This window comes from Oratosquilla oratoria, chromosome 37 (genome assembly GCF_046742065.1).
Source record: "Oratosquilla oratoria isolate Oo_2021 chromosome 37, ASM4674206v1, whole genome shotgun sequence".
In the NCBI taxonomy this organism is placed as follows: domain Eukaryota; kingdom Metazoa; phylum Arthropoda; class Malacostraca; order Stomatopoda; family Squillidae; genus Oratosquilla; species Oratosquilla oratoria.
Genome location: NC_134813.1, coordinates 3643167 through 3655701, shown reverse-complemented (window position 1 = coordinate 3655701; position 12535 = coordinate 3643167). Strand labels below are relative to the sequence as shown.

Sequence of the window (12535 nt, the reverse complement as noted above, 5' to 3'; positions counted from 1 at the left end):
TTCAACCTGTCTCTCCTAGTCACTCCTTTAATCATTCTCAGCACCCTCATCTCTGCAGCCTGTATCTTTGATCTTGTTCTGCTTGTCAATGTCCAGGCTTCTGATCCATAAGATCAGTATAGGTCTTAATATGGTGTTGTATATTGTTGTTTTACATTTTCTGGGGATATTTTTGTCTGTCAGTAGTGGATATAGCATGCTTATATTTGAATAGTATTTACATATTCTATTGTTTAGTTCTATGTCCTGTCTATTTTCTTTTTCAAAACAAACTCCAAGATACTTAAAGTTGGTTACCTGCTTTAATCTCTCACTCCCCACCTCCACGTCTACTTCCACATTTCTTCTACCAACATACATAACTTCAGTTTTGTTTACATTTATTTTCATTTCCCTTGTTCTCAGCGTATTTTCCCATCTGTTCATTGCATTCTGTAGTTGTTGTTCATTGTCAGTGATAACTGCTATATCATCTGCATAAGCAAATGTGGTTTCATTGTCGTCATCGCATATTTCTTTCATACATCTGTCCATATATATAATAAAGAGCAGCGGCGATATGACACCACCCTGCCTCACACCTGTTCTCACTTCGAACCATTCGCTCTCCATATCTCTTCCTCTAACTTTACTCATTGTCTCATGTAATATGCTTTTTATTGCCCTTTTTAGTTTACCAGGTATTCCATACTCTTCATGTCCCAATGCTTCCCACAGTTTCTTCCTAGGTACCCTGTCAAAAGCTTTCTCCATATCAATGAATACAGCATATTTATCCTTATTCCATTCCCAGTCTTTTTCCAGAAGTAGTTTCATAGCAAATATAAGATCTACTGTTCCTTTTCCAGGCCTAAAGCCATGTTGCCACTTCCCAATTTTTTCCTCTACCAGTCCTCTGAGTCTCTGTTCCAGCACTCTTTCATAAATTTTTCCAGCGTGTGAAAGCAGAGATATACCTCTATAGTTTTCACATCTTGTTTTATCTCCCTTCTTATATATTGGGCACACTATAGCTCTCCTCCAGTCATCTGGGATCCTCCCCTCCTCCCACGCTATGTTGAAAATTCTCCTTAGCCATGTCACTCCCACATCATCCAGTGCTTTAAATTTTTCACTTGGGATTCCATCTTCACCCGTTGCCTTTCCATTTTTCATTTTCTTAATTGCATTAATTACTTCCTCTCTCGTAATCTCATCCATTTCCCCATAATTTCCATTGTTTACCACCTCCTCATGCACTAGATTTTCATCATTCTCCCTTATAAAATCCTCCACATTTAATAACCCTTCAAAATATTGCATCCATCTTTGACAAATATGTTCCGGCTCAGTAAGAATCTCTTCCCCATCTGCACTTTTCAAGGCTTCTGTCACTGAATTCTCTCCTTTTCTATAATTTTTGGCCATGCTATATAGGAGCTTTTTGACTCCACCGAAATCTTCCTCCAGTTGCTCCCCAACACGTTCCCATACTTCTCTCTTAGCCTCTCTTTTAATCTGTTCTGCTGCATTTCTAGCATCTACATATAGTTGTCTGTCTTCTATTTGTCTCGTTTTCATCCACTTTCAGAAACACCTCATCTTCAGTCCAACTGTTTGTCTGACTTCTTCTGTCCACCATATTGTAGTTTTCTTTTTGGTATTACCATGTACTTTTACTTGGATTGTTTCCTCAGCTATGTCTTTTATCGTCGTCTTCATTTTTCCCCACTCAGTTTCCACATCCTCACACACACCATTTGGCAATTTCTCCTCCACCTTGTTTTTCAATTCTCTCAAGCATTCTTCATTTTTTAGATTTTCAAGGCAATATCTTTTCCCCTTTCTTCCTCTGTTCCTCTTTGGTGTCTTTAATTTGACCTTTCCGATCACCATTCTGTGATCAGAATCCATTGATACTGAGGAAATGGCCCTTACATCTAAAAATATGTTCTTGTTGTTGGTTACGATTAGATCAATCATCGACTTATTCGTATATTCTCCTCTTCCGCAATTCCACTGATACCATGTCCACTTGTGGGATTCCTGGTGTTTGTAAAATGTATTCATAATTGATAAGTCATTTATCACACAGAAATCTAAAACTCTTTCCCCATCTAAGTTTCTATCTCCAATACCAAACTCCTCCAGGACTCCCCTCATTCCTTCTCTGTTTCTGCCAACATGTCCATTCATACCTCCCATTATTATTACTGTATTTCTCGTATCTGCATCCATATCATATAGATATTGGAGTCTTTCGTAAAATTCATCCTTCTCCTGATTTGGACGTCCCTGTTGTGGAGCGTACACCTGTATCAGCCTAAGTTCTGTTTCCTTTAATTTGATGATAACATCTATCATTCTTTCGCTCTCATAAGAAACCCCTACTATCCTATCTGACATTTCTGGGGTCAGTATAAAGGCCACACCGTACATCGAATCTTCTCTTCCCTTCCATATTAAATTATAGTTCTCGTGTAAAACCTTTCTTCCTTCATTTTTTATCCTCGTCTCGCAGCAACCCAGGATATCAAGATTTCTTTCCTTCATCAATGTAACCATTTCTTCCTCTTTGTCTTTGATGGTTGAGACATTTAGAGTGGCAATCCTGATCTTCCTATACATTTTCCTCCTCCCATTTAGTCCAAGTTCGTGTCCAGGTCGTAGCCGAAAAGTCATTATCATTATTGATACAGGTACAAATATTTCTATCCCCCTTATAGATGGAGTGGCCGAGTACAAAAAAATATATATAGATAGATATATGCACATATATACTGTATATATATATATATATATATATATATATATATATATATGTATGTATGTATGTATGTATATTGTCACGACCCACCTATGGACCAGGCTAGTCGCGACATGAAGAGAAAAAAAATAGGCCGTGCGCAGCTCGTGCGAATGACAGAGACTGCAAGCAAGATAACCAAACTCTTCATTAAATTTAATTATTATTTACAATAGTAAAATAGGCACAAACAATATAAATGGACATAGAATAAGAAAAAATAGTAATATATATCAAGCATTAGCATGTAAATAGATGTTACATGAATTATTAATGAGTACTAAATCAGTTACCAGGTAGAGTAGCTAGTTGTGTGCTTGTATGCAGCACGTAAGAATAGGTGGGTGAATTGAAGTCTTTATTATGGTGTAGACGAGTCTTGATTCTGGTTGCTAGAAGTCGCACCAACGGAAAGTCGTCTGGTCCAATCTTCAAGTCTCGGGAACAAATTAATTGTTTGAGGAGAGACTGGTGAACGATAACATCTGGTAGTTGGGAAACACATAAATGACACAAGTCAACAAAGAATTCGTCCCAAGGAAAACATGCAGAATCCAAAAATAATGTCAATTTTTTCCATCATTCACATTTTTGTGTTCCACGGTATGTTACGTTACGTGTGTTACGTGGGGTAAATTTCAATCAAGCGGCTGGCAACACTGAGTTTAGCTACACTGCGTGAAATTGTTATGCACTTTCAACCAATCTGTTCTCCAAGTGAAGCACATTTATTGAGTCAGGGTGATCTGAATGATCTTGTGAGGGATTCAAACTTAACAAAAAAGTAATCTGAACTTCTTGTTTCCAGGTTAAAGTGTTGGAATCTTCTCCATAAAGAATCCAAAGTTAGTTGTTATCGTAAGCGACATTGTGATTTTGAACATTTTTTTCTCACTTGAGGATGGGGTGGTGTTTTGCAATGATGTATATTCTCTTATAGAGGAACTTAACCATAAATATTACAGGAATGAGTGGCGCTTGTTTATTAACCCTTCGAAAATGAGCCCGAAAGCTGTCTTGTTCCATAATGAAAATAAGTTTCATTCTGTTCCTCTGGCCCATGCAACTAACATGAAGGAAACATTTGAGAGTATGAAACTTCTATTGGAAAAAATTGAACATGAAGAACATAAATGGAATATCTGTGGTGACCTAAAGGTTGTGGCACTTTTACTTGGAATGCAGCTGGGTTACACAAAGTTTTGTTGCTTTCTCTGTGAGTGGGACAGTCGGGATAAGAAAAATCATTATGAAAAGAATGTGTGGCCGAAACGATCTCTGACCCCAGGAGAGAATAATGTCAATCCTCCTCTTGTTGATTCAGAGAAATTTTATCTGCCTCCTTTGCATATTAAGCTAGGGTTGGTGATTTTTTTTTTCTTTTTTTTTTTAAGGTATGAGTAAAACTGACAAGGGATTCACATATTTGAAAAATAAGTTTCCTAGAGTAAGTGACGCAAAAATCAAAGAAGGTATTTTTGTTGGATCACAGATTAGGGAGCTGATGAGAGACCAGAATTTTGATGAAGAGTTAAGTGATCTTGAAAAAGTTGCATAGCTGTCATTTAAGAAAGTTTGCGCAGAGTTTTTGGGGAATCATAAAGCAAATAACTATTCTGAAATCGTAAAAGAACTACTGACATCCTACAAGGCATGGGATATATGAGCCTAAAAATACACTTCCTAGACTCTCACTTTTTCCCGGCAAAACACTACCAATAAATGAGTCTGTACATAGCTTTGCTAAGGATGACACCCACCTAGAATTGTTGTCAAAGGAGTAAAACAATGTGATTTCTCATCTTTTGAACATCAATTTGCTTTATTTCCAGCACCAATCTCCAAAAGCAGAAGAAAGCATGCAAATGGAATTATTGGAAATGCAGTCCAGTTTTGCACTCAAAGCAAAATGTCCTGAAGTGGGGATGTCTGTTTCCTTTTCATACCTTCCTGTAAAGTTTAAAAACTTCGGAAATTTGCCACAAAGATTATGTCAATATTTGGTTCTACCAATGTGTGTTTTCTTTTATGAAATGAAATCAACAAAAACTTCTCAGAGAACAAGGCTAACTGATCAACACTTTTGAATTCAGGACAAAGAAGCCCCAAATATTTCACCACAAACGAGGATTTTTGCATTAAAATAAACAAAATATTAAATATTTTCCTTTATTCTTTCTGTAATAGGGACATTAGATACAAATTTTAATTTTTGTTTAATTATTTCGCAAGCCAATAGCTAAAATAGGTGGTGGTGGTGGTGGTGGTGGTGGTGGCTTGGTGGTGGTGGTGGTGGTGGTGGTGGTGGTGGTGGTGGTGGTGGTGGCTTGGTGGTGGTGGTGGTGGTGGTGGCTTGGTGGTGGTGGTGGTGGTGGTGGCTTGGTGGTGGTGGTGGTGGTGGCTTGGTGGTGGTGGTGGCTTGGTGGTGGTGGTGGTGGTGGTGGTGGTGGTGGTGGTGGTGGCTTGGTGGTGGTGGTGGTGGTGGTGGTGGTGGTGGTGGTGGTGGTGTTGGTGGTGGTGGTGGTGGGAAGTGGTGATGAGGGTGGGGTCACTGAGAACTTCACCCCGGAGCGGCACCTAGGCTTATAAGGGCTCTTCTAACTTACTTTCTGACTTAGTTTAGTACATTAACAACATTTAAACATATATTGTTTATCAAACTGTCTAAATTGTGTATTAAACTATCTCATAGTGACATCGCTTACCATTTTTTACTATGAAACGTCACTTTATATCTTCTCACCCTCTTGGCTACCCGGCTTAGAAAAGTTCAAATTAGTCAAATGATGGGAATAAGGCAGTCGCACGCTTTGTTAACTTTTACGAACACGGCCTTATGGTCACAGGGGGCGGGGTCATCAGGCACGGCGATGCAGACAACCAATCAGAAGGCTCCTCGAGCCCGCATCATGTCGTCGATTGTGACTCCAGTGTACCGGACGCTTGGGGTCAAGTAGAACTTAATATATATGGTCATGGCATCCATTCCTCAGCGTTGTAGTGGACACTTCTCAAGTGTGGGAAGGTTTTTCAAGAACTAAACTGAATATTGTGACAATAGCAAAGATGAAATTATCAAAGGCAACGACAATCAGTAAATTGATCGAGCCTTAAAAAAAGCCTACGTACAGTGTCCAAAATGTATATCTCACGCTCAGCCTTGCCTTATGTGTTCGGGCTACTAGAGGAAATCACTTCTTGATAAGGCTCTTGCTGAGGTGTGGTTAGCGCAACGCGATTTTTTTCAACCTGAATATGATCCAGTTTAAACATCAGATGAGTAAAACCACCTTTCGACAACCAGAATAAATACATGTGTAGATTTAAAACGGCCAGAGTCCAACTTGTTCTTTCTGACACTCGAATGCACAGATGGCATGGAACATTTTTATATATTTGCTTATTTATTCATTTATTTATTTATTTATTTACTTGTTTATTCTTGTTGCTTAGTTCACGCCAACTCATCATTGTCTGTTGAAAATAATTACAAAAAAAAAAAACGGACTAACGCTTTGCTTCGTCAGGAGGCGTTCTTAGGACTACAGTTGAGACAACGAGGTTACTCCCCACCCCCCACCCCACCTCAGAGGAGAATGGTAAGAACATAAGAATGAAGGGCACTGCAAGAGACCATAAAGCCTACACTAAGCAGTTCCATATCCCTCACCACTTGTCAACACTATCCATAAAATTATCTTAATCTCCTCTTAAAACAACCGATAGTTTCGCTCACTACATGGTTACTAGATCTATTCTATTCGTCAACCATTCTGCTGGCATACCAGCTCCTGTCTATTTCCTTCTTAAATCTACATTTGTCCAATTTGATTATCTAAATGGTGAAGCCCATCGACTCCAAAAGGGAGTACAAACAGCTGAATCAAATCGTTTAGTTAAGATTTTTTTTTCTCCAGAGCTCCAGAGTGGTTCTCTTTTCGATTCTCTCACATTTCTTTTTAAGTAGTCTCCAATCATGAGAGTACGTTACGTGGCTCTAGCCCGTAGGGGTGTCACTAAATTCCCGAAAATATCGACCACATATGAATTAAACAGCCAATGCCCCCATATGGGCTAGCTATCATGAACGTGGTTTTATGTCAGAAAGGGAAAGAGAGAAAGAAAGAGAGAGAGAGAGAGAGAGAGAGAGAGAGAGAGAGAGATGCAGCAGACACTGAGGCAGAAAGGAAGGGGTTTAAGAGTGTCACTTCTTATTGAGGCAACCCCGTTCCCGCCTCCCCCCTCCCCCCTCCTCGCCTCCTCTCCCCTCACCTCCTCGCCCGTCTCTTGGTTCGTTGAGGCTGAACCTGGACCCCATTCAGGAGAAAGGGAGGTTGGGAGAGAGAGAGAGAAGGGGGTGGGGGGTTAGCGCCCAAAGGAAATGCCTTGTAGTGTAACAATGGTGGTGTTGCAATAGGCAGTGATGACAATGATGGTAATAATGATATGGTCATAAAAAGAAGAGGAAGAAGTAAGAGGATGAGGGTAATGATAACAATTCTTCTGATGATGGTATTGATAAGATAGTATGGCCATAAAAGAAGAGGAAGAAGAAAGAGGTTGATGATAATAACAGTGATACTGAAGAAGAGGAAGAAGAAAGAGGTTATAATGATAATAATGATGCATCTGCAGCTGATGATGATAATAATAATGGTGATGGCGATGATACTTCTATAGATGTCAGAGTAATATTTTCTCCATTCACCTCTCCCTTTATTTATTGTTTATCACTCTTATTTCACTCCAGATTCAAGCCCTGACTGGCCCTGCTTCGCCGCAGGGCACCCCTTAATCTGAATAAAACTGGCGTTAGCCAAAATTTAATCGTCAAATGTCGCAAACTCGATGTATCGGCTCTCCAGAGCACAGCTCTAAAAACGTCCCAAAATCGCTAAAATGGATGTAAGCATGTGATGTGTAGAAACGGTTTCGTCAATTGCAGAATGTCTTTTGATTTTTCTAAAGGCTATTTTGGACTTTTTTTTTTTTTACGCTCAATTTATTTAGGATTTTAGGTGTTTCTCTCGTTCTCAAAAAAGTTACAAGCATATATGAGTGCATATGTATATATATATATATATATATATATATATATATATATATATATATATATATATATATATATGCATGCATGTATCTACATTATAGTGATATGCTTATGTCGGTTTTGGGTTTGTCCTTTCTTATCTTGACCAATATGGAGAGCAAACACCCCCACCCTGCGGAAGTGCGCAATCCCCCCGATTCCGAGCAACCAACCACACATGGGCTGCGCAGTAGCCTCATTCTTTCTTGTCCTCGCGCATCCCCACCCCCTTCCCCCCCAACGTAATCTTGAAATCACCAATAAATTCCAAGATTAGAAGGTGACGATGAGTTAATTACATTAGTACTACTACCGCCTCTACTACTACTACCATTACTATTACTATTACTACTACTATTACTACTACTACTATTTTTAACGACCTCCATCCTCGTGGCCCCTCTCTCACCAATGACTGTGATCGACTACCCTTCTATATATCTTAATGAATCCTAATACAGAAGTTTATTTATCCTACTATCTACTACAGTCTGCTCAAAATCGAGGTTTTGTACATGTGCTGATTTGGGCGGTGGGGATCTGGTACCTCTCAGGCATAGGAGGGCTAATCTTAAGAGTGAGAATGACAGTCTACATTTCATCCACGATACAATGCTGCTTTTTGGTTGTTGTTTCTTACCTGCCACCATCTCTGCCAGACGAGCGTAGAAAGCCTTTGCCCTTGGACCCATTCCACCTGAAGTCGTAAAGGTTATAGGAGTGAAGGAGCCTTGGTCCACATTCTGTATACGCTCTTCGTACATCCTGATTTTCTCATTCTCGTTCCGGGAATGGGACGCCTCAATAGTTAGGTTATTACAACAGGGGGCCATGGGATCAAATATTCGCATGTCAAATAAAACCAAATGTCCCCGTATCCAGAAACCTCTCGCACTGACATCCACTCGTGCTTCATCTTAGGTGTTGGATGCGCGGTGCCTGGAGTTCTCCCTTCTAGTGGGAGTAATGTTGGTTCGATGGTCACATTCTTGCATGCCTCTAGAAGTATTTGGGTAGTGAGATCCCTTACCTCGTCACGTGCACCACAGGAACATTTGTTAGGCAGCCTTTCCAATGGCCATACATGCCTCAAGGTAATGGCATCCGTGAAATCTCTTTTGTTTAGGTTGAATCCTTTTGCCATGATTGGTAGTGCTATCAGCCAATTGGACGTCCCATCTTCCTGAGCCATTGCTATCTTTCTTTTCATACAATTCGATAGTTGATCTAAGAGAGTGCAAAGGTCCTCCTTCTACCTTTCTTTCCTTCCCTTTGATATGTTTCTTCTGATTTCTCTGATTTCCTCCACGTTAGTCTCCTGTTGATCTTGTGACACGATGTTGTTTGTCAGGGAGGACGTGAGTTTCAGGGAGTTTCGGTGTTCTATGTTGGCAAGGTTTAGCGGGTTGGAGATGCCTAACCCTCCCATTCTTGGTGGAAGTTCAATAAGTTTTCTTTCCTCTTCGTTTACTATTCGTCCGTTGATGATGGCCAGAATCAGCTCGTTTCTGAGAGTTTCTTCAAGAGGACTTAGTAGTTCGGTGATGTTCGGTACCGTCCTTAAGATGTAGTTCCACTTATGTTTGATACCATATATGAATGCGGCATATGCTGCCTGAGGTTCAGTCTTTGCAAAGTTGGCTAGTAGACTAACTTCCGCCACCCATTCGTTAACTTTGTTTTCGATATATTGCTTTTTAAATTATTCAGAGCCGATCACAGCATCGAGATGTCTTTTCCTCGCTTTAGTTATCTTCACTATTTTAAGGAGGTTTTTGGCATTGTCAAAGTAGTCTGGCTTCACTATAAGGAGAGACCTCTTTGCATTTGGGATATAACCCAAGCCCGGACCATATGCCTGCACCATATCCTACCACTTCTTTAAATCTGTTCCTTTCCCTGTCCCCGTGAGTTCATCTGCATATGCTACCTGTTTAACCCTGGTGTCCTCATGTTGTATCCTCTGTTGCAGGTGCATAAGACCAAGCGCGTACATTGCCATGGCAACCGGGTCTCCCTGAGTGGTGCCTTCCGAAGATTTGATGACCTCCACTTTTGTCTCTTCTCAATTCTGTTGGTGACAAATGGCTTTGGTGACAAATGGCTGTGTTTTCCACGTACTTGGCCAAAACTGGGCACTTAATTTTGATATTGTGTACAGTAGGCTTTCTATTTATATTGTTGAAGGCCTTGGATGCATCGATTAATAAGACTGCTTCGCAGTCTGGTTCCTCAAATATCTTCCTCATGGCATGAATTGCCGCCTTGCAGCCTGCCTGTTGCCCCGCACACACCTAAAGGTTGCCAGCCACTTCTCGCACCTCGTCCTTCGCGACTTCCAAGATGACTTTCCCTATTATTCTTCTCAACACCTCACCTATACCAATTGGACGACAGCCAGGCTTCTTATCCAGCGGGATAAGTCTGCACGCTGTGTATGCCTCAAGGTGCTGACAGTCCTCAGTCGCCATTTTCCTCGCCAAACCAGCGATGGCCTCCTGCAGCCCCCCCCCCCGCCTTCCCAAATAGGCTGGTGCTAAGGAGACATTTCCATCCAAATGTATCTAAGCCCGATGGTTCCGCCGCTCCCTGGGTGTGTGGAGCAAGGTTCCAGATCTTTTCTCTAGTGATGCTCTCAAAAAAACCCTCGTGGGGTGGGAGATAGTTACCATTGAATTTAGTGTCCAGGTTTGCTGGTTTTGCTGTTAGATGCTTTTCTTTCAGGATCTTCAGCGTTTCCTCGTTTAGGGGTAGAATTCCTGGGTCTTCATTCTCACCTGCGAGCGACCTCATGGGAGCCTCAACATTTCCCTACCTCATCCTGGCTCTGTCTTCTGGTCTTTTCTTTCTGTTGGTGTCATTGTGGAGTGTATCTTGAATGGCCTTTGCCTCCATCACCAGTTGCTCCACTTCTCCCTTCTTCCACTGCCCCATCCTCCGTTGCAATGCCTGGACATTCTCCGAGTACTTTGATTTTCTGTGAGTCCTCTGAAATGTAAGGTGTGGGAGGATGGCCAGCGTTTTGAATACCTGTGAGGCGTAGGGAGATGAGTTCGTATATGCTCTTAGTAGACAGGTCATCTCCTCTATTTGGACTTTTGTTGCATTGTACTGCGGGGTGAAGAGGCTTCCTGGGGAGAAGGCAAGTATCCTACTGTTGTGGTCGTCCAGCCACTCCTCAACCATGGACTGCTGCCACGTCTGCCAGAACCTGCCCTTTCCCACTCCCACCCTGCTGCTCTTGATGACGTGGGCTTTCGTCCTCCGACCTCAATATCGTGGGATCACTTCCCTCTTCTGAGTCTCTCTCACTAGACCACCACCCACATTCATCTCCATCACATCCCTCCCATCCTCCACAATATCCACATCTTCTCCCAGTTGACCACTCCTCGCCTCCGGAAGTTGTTGCTCTCCCCGATTTCTGCATTCCACTCCTCTTCTGCAGTTCATGTATTCTCTTCCACTTTTGACGCATGCGCATTGTCTGCAGTTTTGCTGCACAGACGCGCAAACGCAGCATGATTTGGAGACCATCACGGATGGGACTCCTAGTCCTTGGGTGACTTAAATGGACAGTGCTAATACAACCAGTCCCCGCCGGTGCTAGCCCCAGAGCACAACCTTTGTGATATCATAATTACTTCCAATTGACATTTTCTGTTCATCCCCTGACTTGCCAGTACTCCATTCTCACATGATAGTTCACAACTTTCCCTCATGTTTGTCTGAGAGAACTCATACTTGTCTGAAAAAAAAACGTGGAAGAGAGAGATATATAAAGCATTTGGATAAGAGGGGTGAGAGAGGTAGTGGTGCCTGGGAATGTATTTACGCAGATATAATGCGTGGGACAACTAGGGAAAGAAAACCAGGGCGTGTGGAGTTTCGAGGGTAAGTACATATGATGGATACAGGTTTAGAGAGAGCAGGAGGAGAGAAGCGATAAGGGAAGTAAGTCGACAGAAAGGAGGGGTAGGAGGAGGGCAGGAGGGGAAGAAGGGAGATGGAATCAGGAGGGGAGTAGGTGGGAGGGAGTAGGAGGAGGGGAGGTGAAAATACGAGACAGAATGAGAGAGGAAAAAAGAGAAAGAGAGAGAGAGACAAAGACAGAGAGGGGGAGAGAGAGAGACAGAGACAGAGAGGGAGAGAGAGAGAGAGGGGTTAGAGAGAGAAATAGAGAGAAGGAGAGAAGTAGATGAAGAGAAAAAGAGAGTGGGAAAGGGAGACAGATGGACGAAGAGAGAGTGAGAGAGAGAGCGAGAGGGGGGAAGAAAGAGAGGAAGAGTGAGGGAGAAGGCAAATAGATGGAAGGGGAGAAGATTCTGAGAGAGGGATAGGGAGAAGGAGAGATAGGGAAAAGAAAGAGAGAGAAGGAGAAGGATAGTAGAAGAGCGGGGTTTAGTTGATTGGTAGGTGGGTGGCAGCTACTACTACTACTACTACTACTACTACTACTACTACTACTACCACTACTACTACTGTTACTACTATTACTACGATTTATTTATTTATTCGTTTATCTATTTATTTCTTTATTCATTTATTTATTTATTTATTTATTTATTTGTTTATTTATTTTTGAACGGCATCCATCCTCGTGGAACTGTGTGGTGAAAGCAGTCAGGATCTGTCTCCCACAGGCACAGTTCATTGGCCCC

The 12535-nt window shown here is 41.7% G+C and overlaps 1 protein-coding gene and 1 pseudogene across 1 annotated transcript in view; one reads left to right on the top strand and one right to left on the bottom strand.

Annotated features, from left to right (window-relative positions):
* The window catches only part of LOC143019506 (uncharacterized), a gene marked incomplete at its 5' end in the record, with an annotated part of 315665 nt that overhangs the window by 184221 nt on the left and 118909 nt on the right, over positions 1-12535 (top strand). The gene's annotated exons all lie outside the window — the stretch shown is intronic.
* LOC143019306 (uncharacterized) lies at positions 5951-11060 on the bottom strand (annotated as a pseudogene).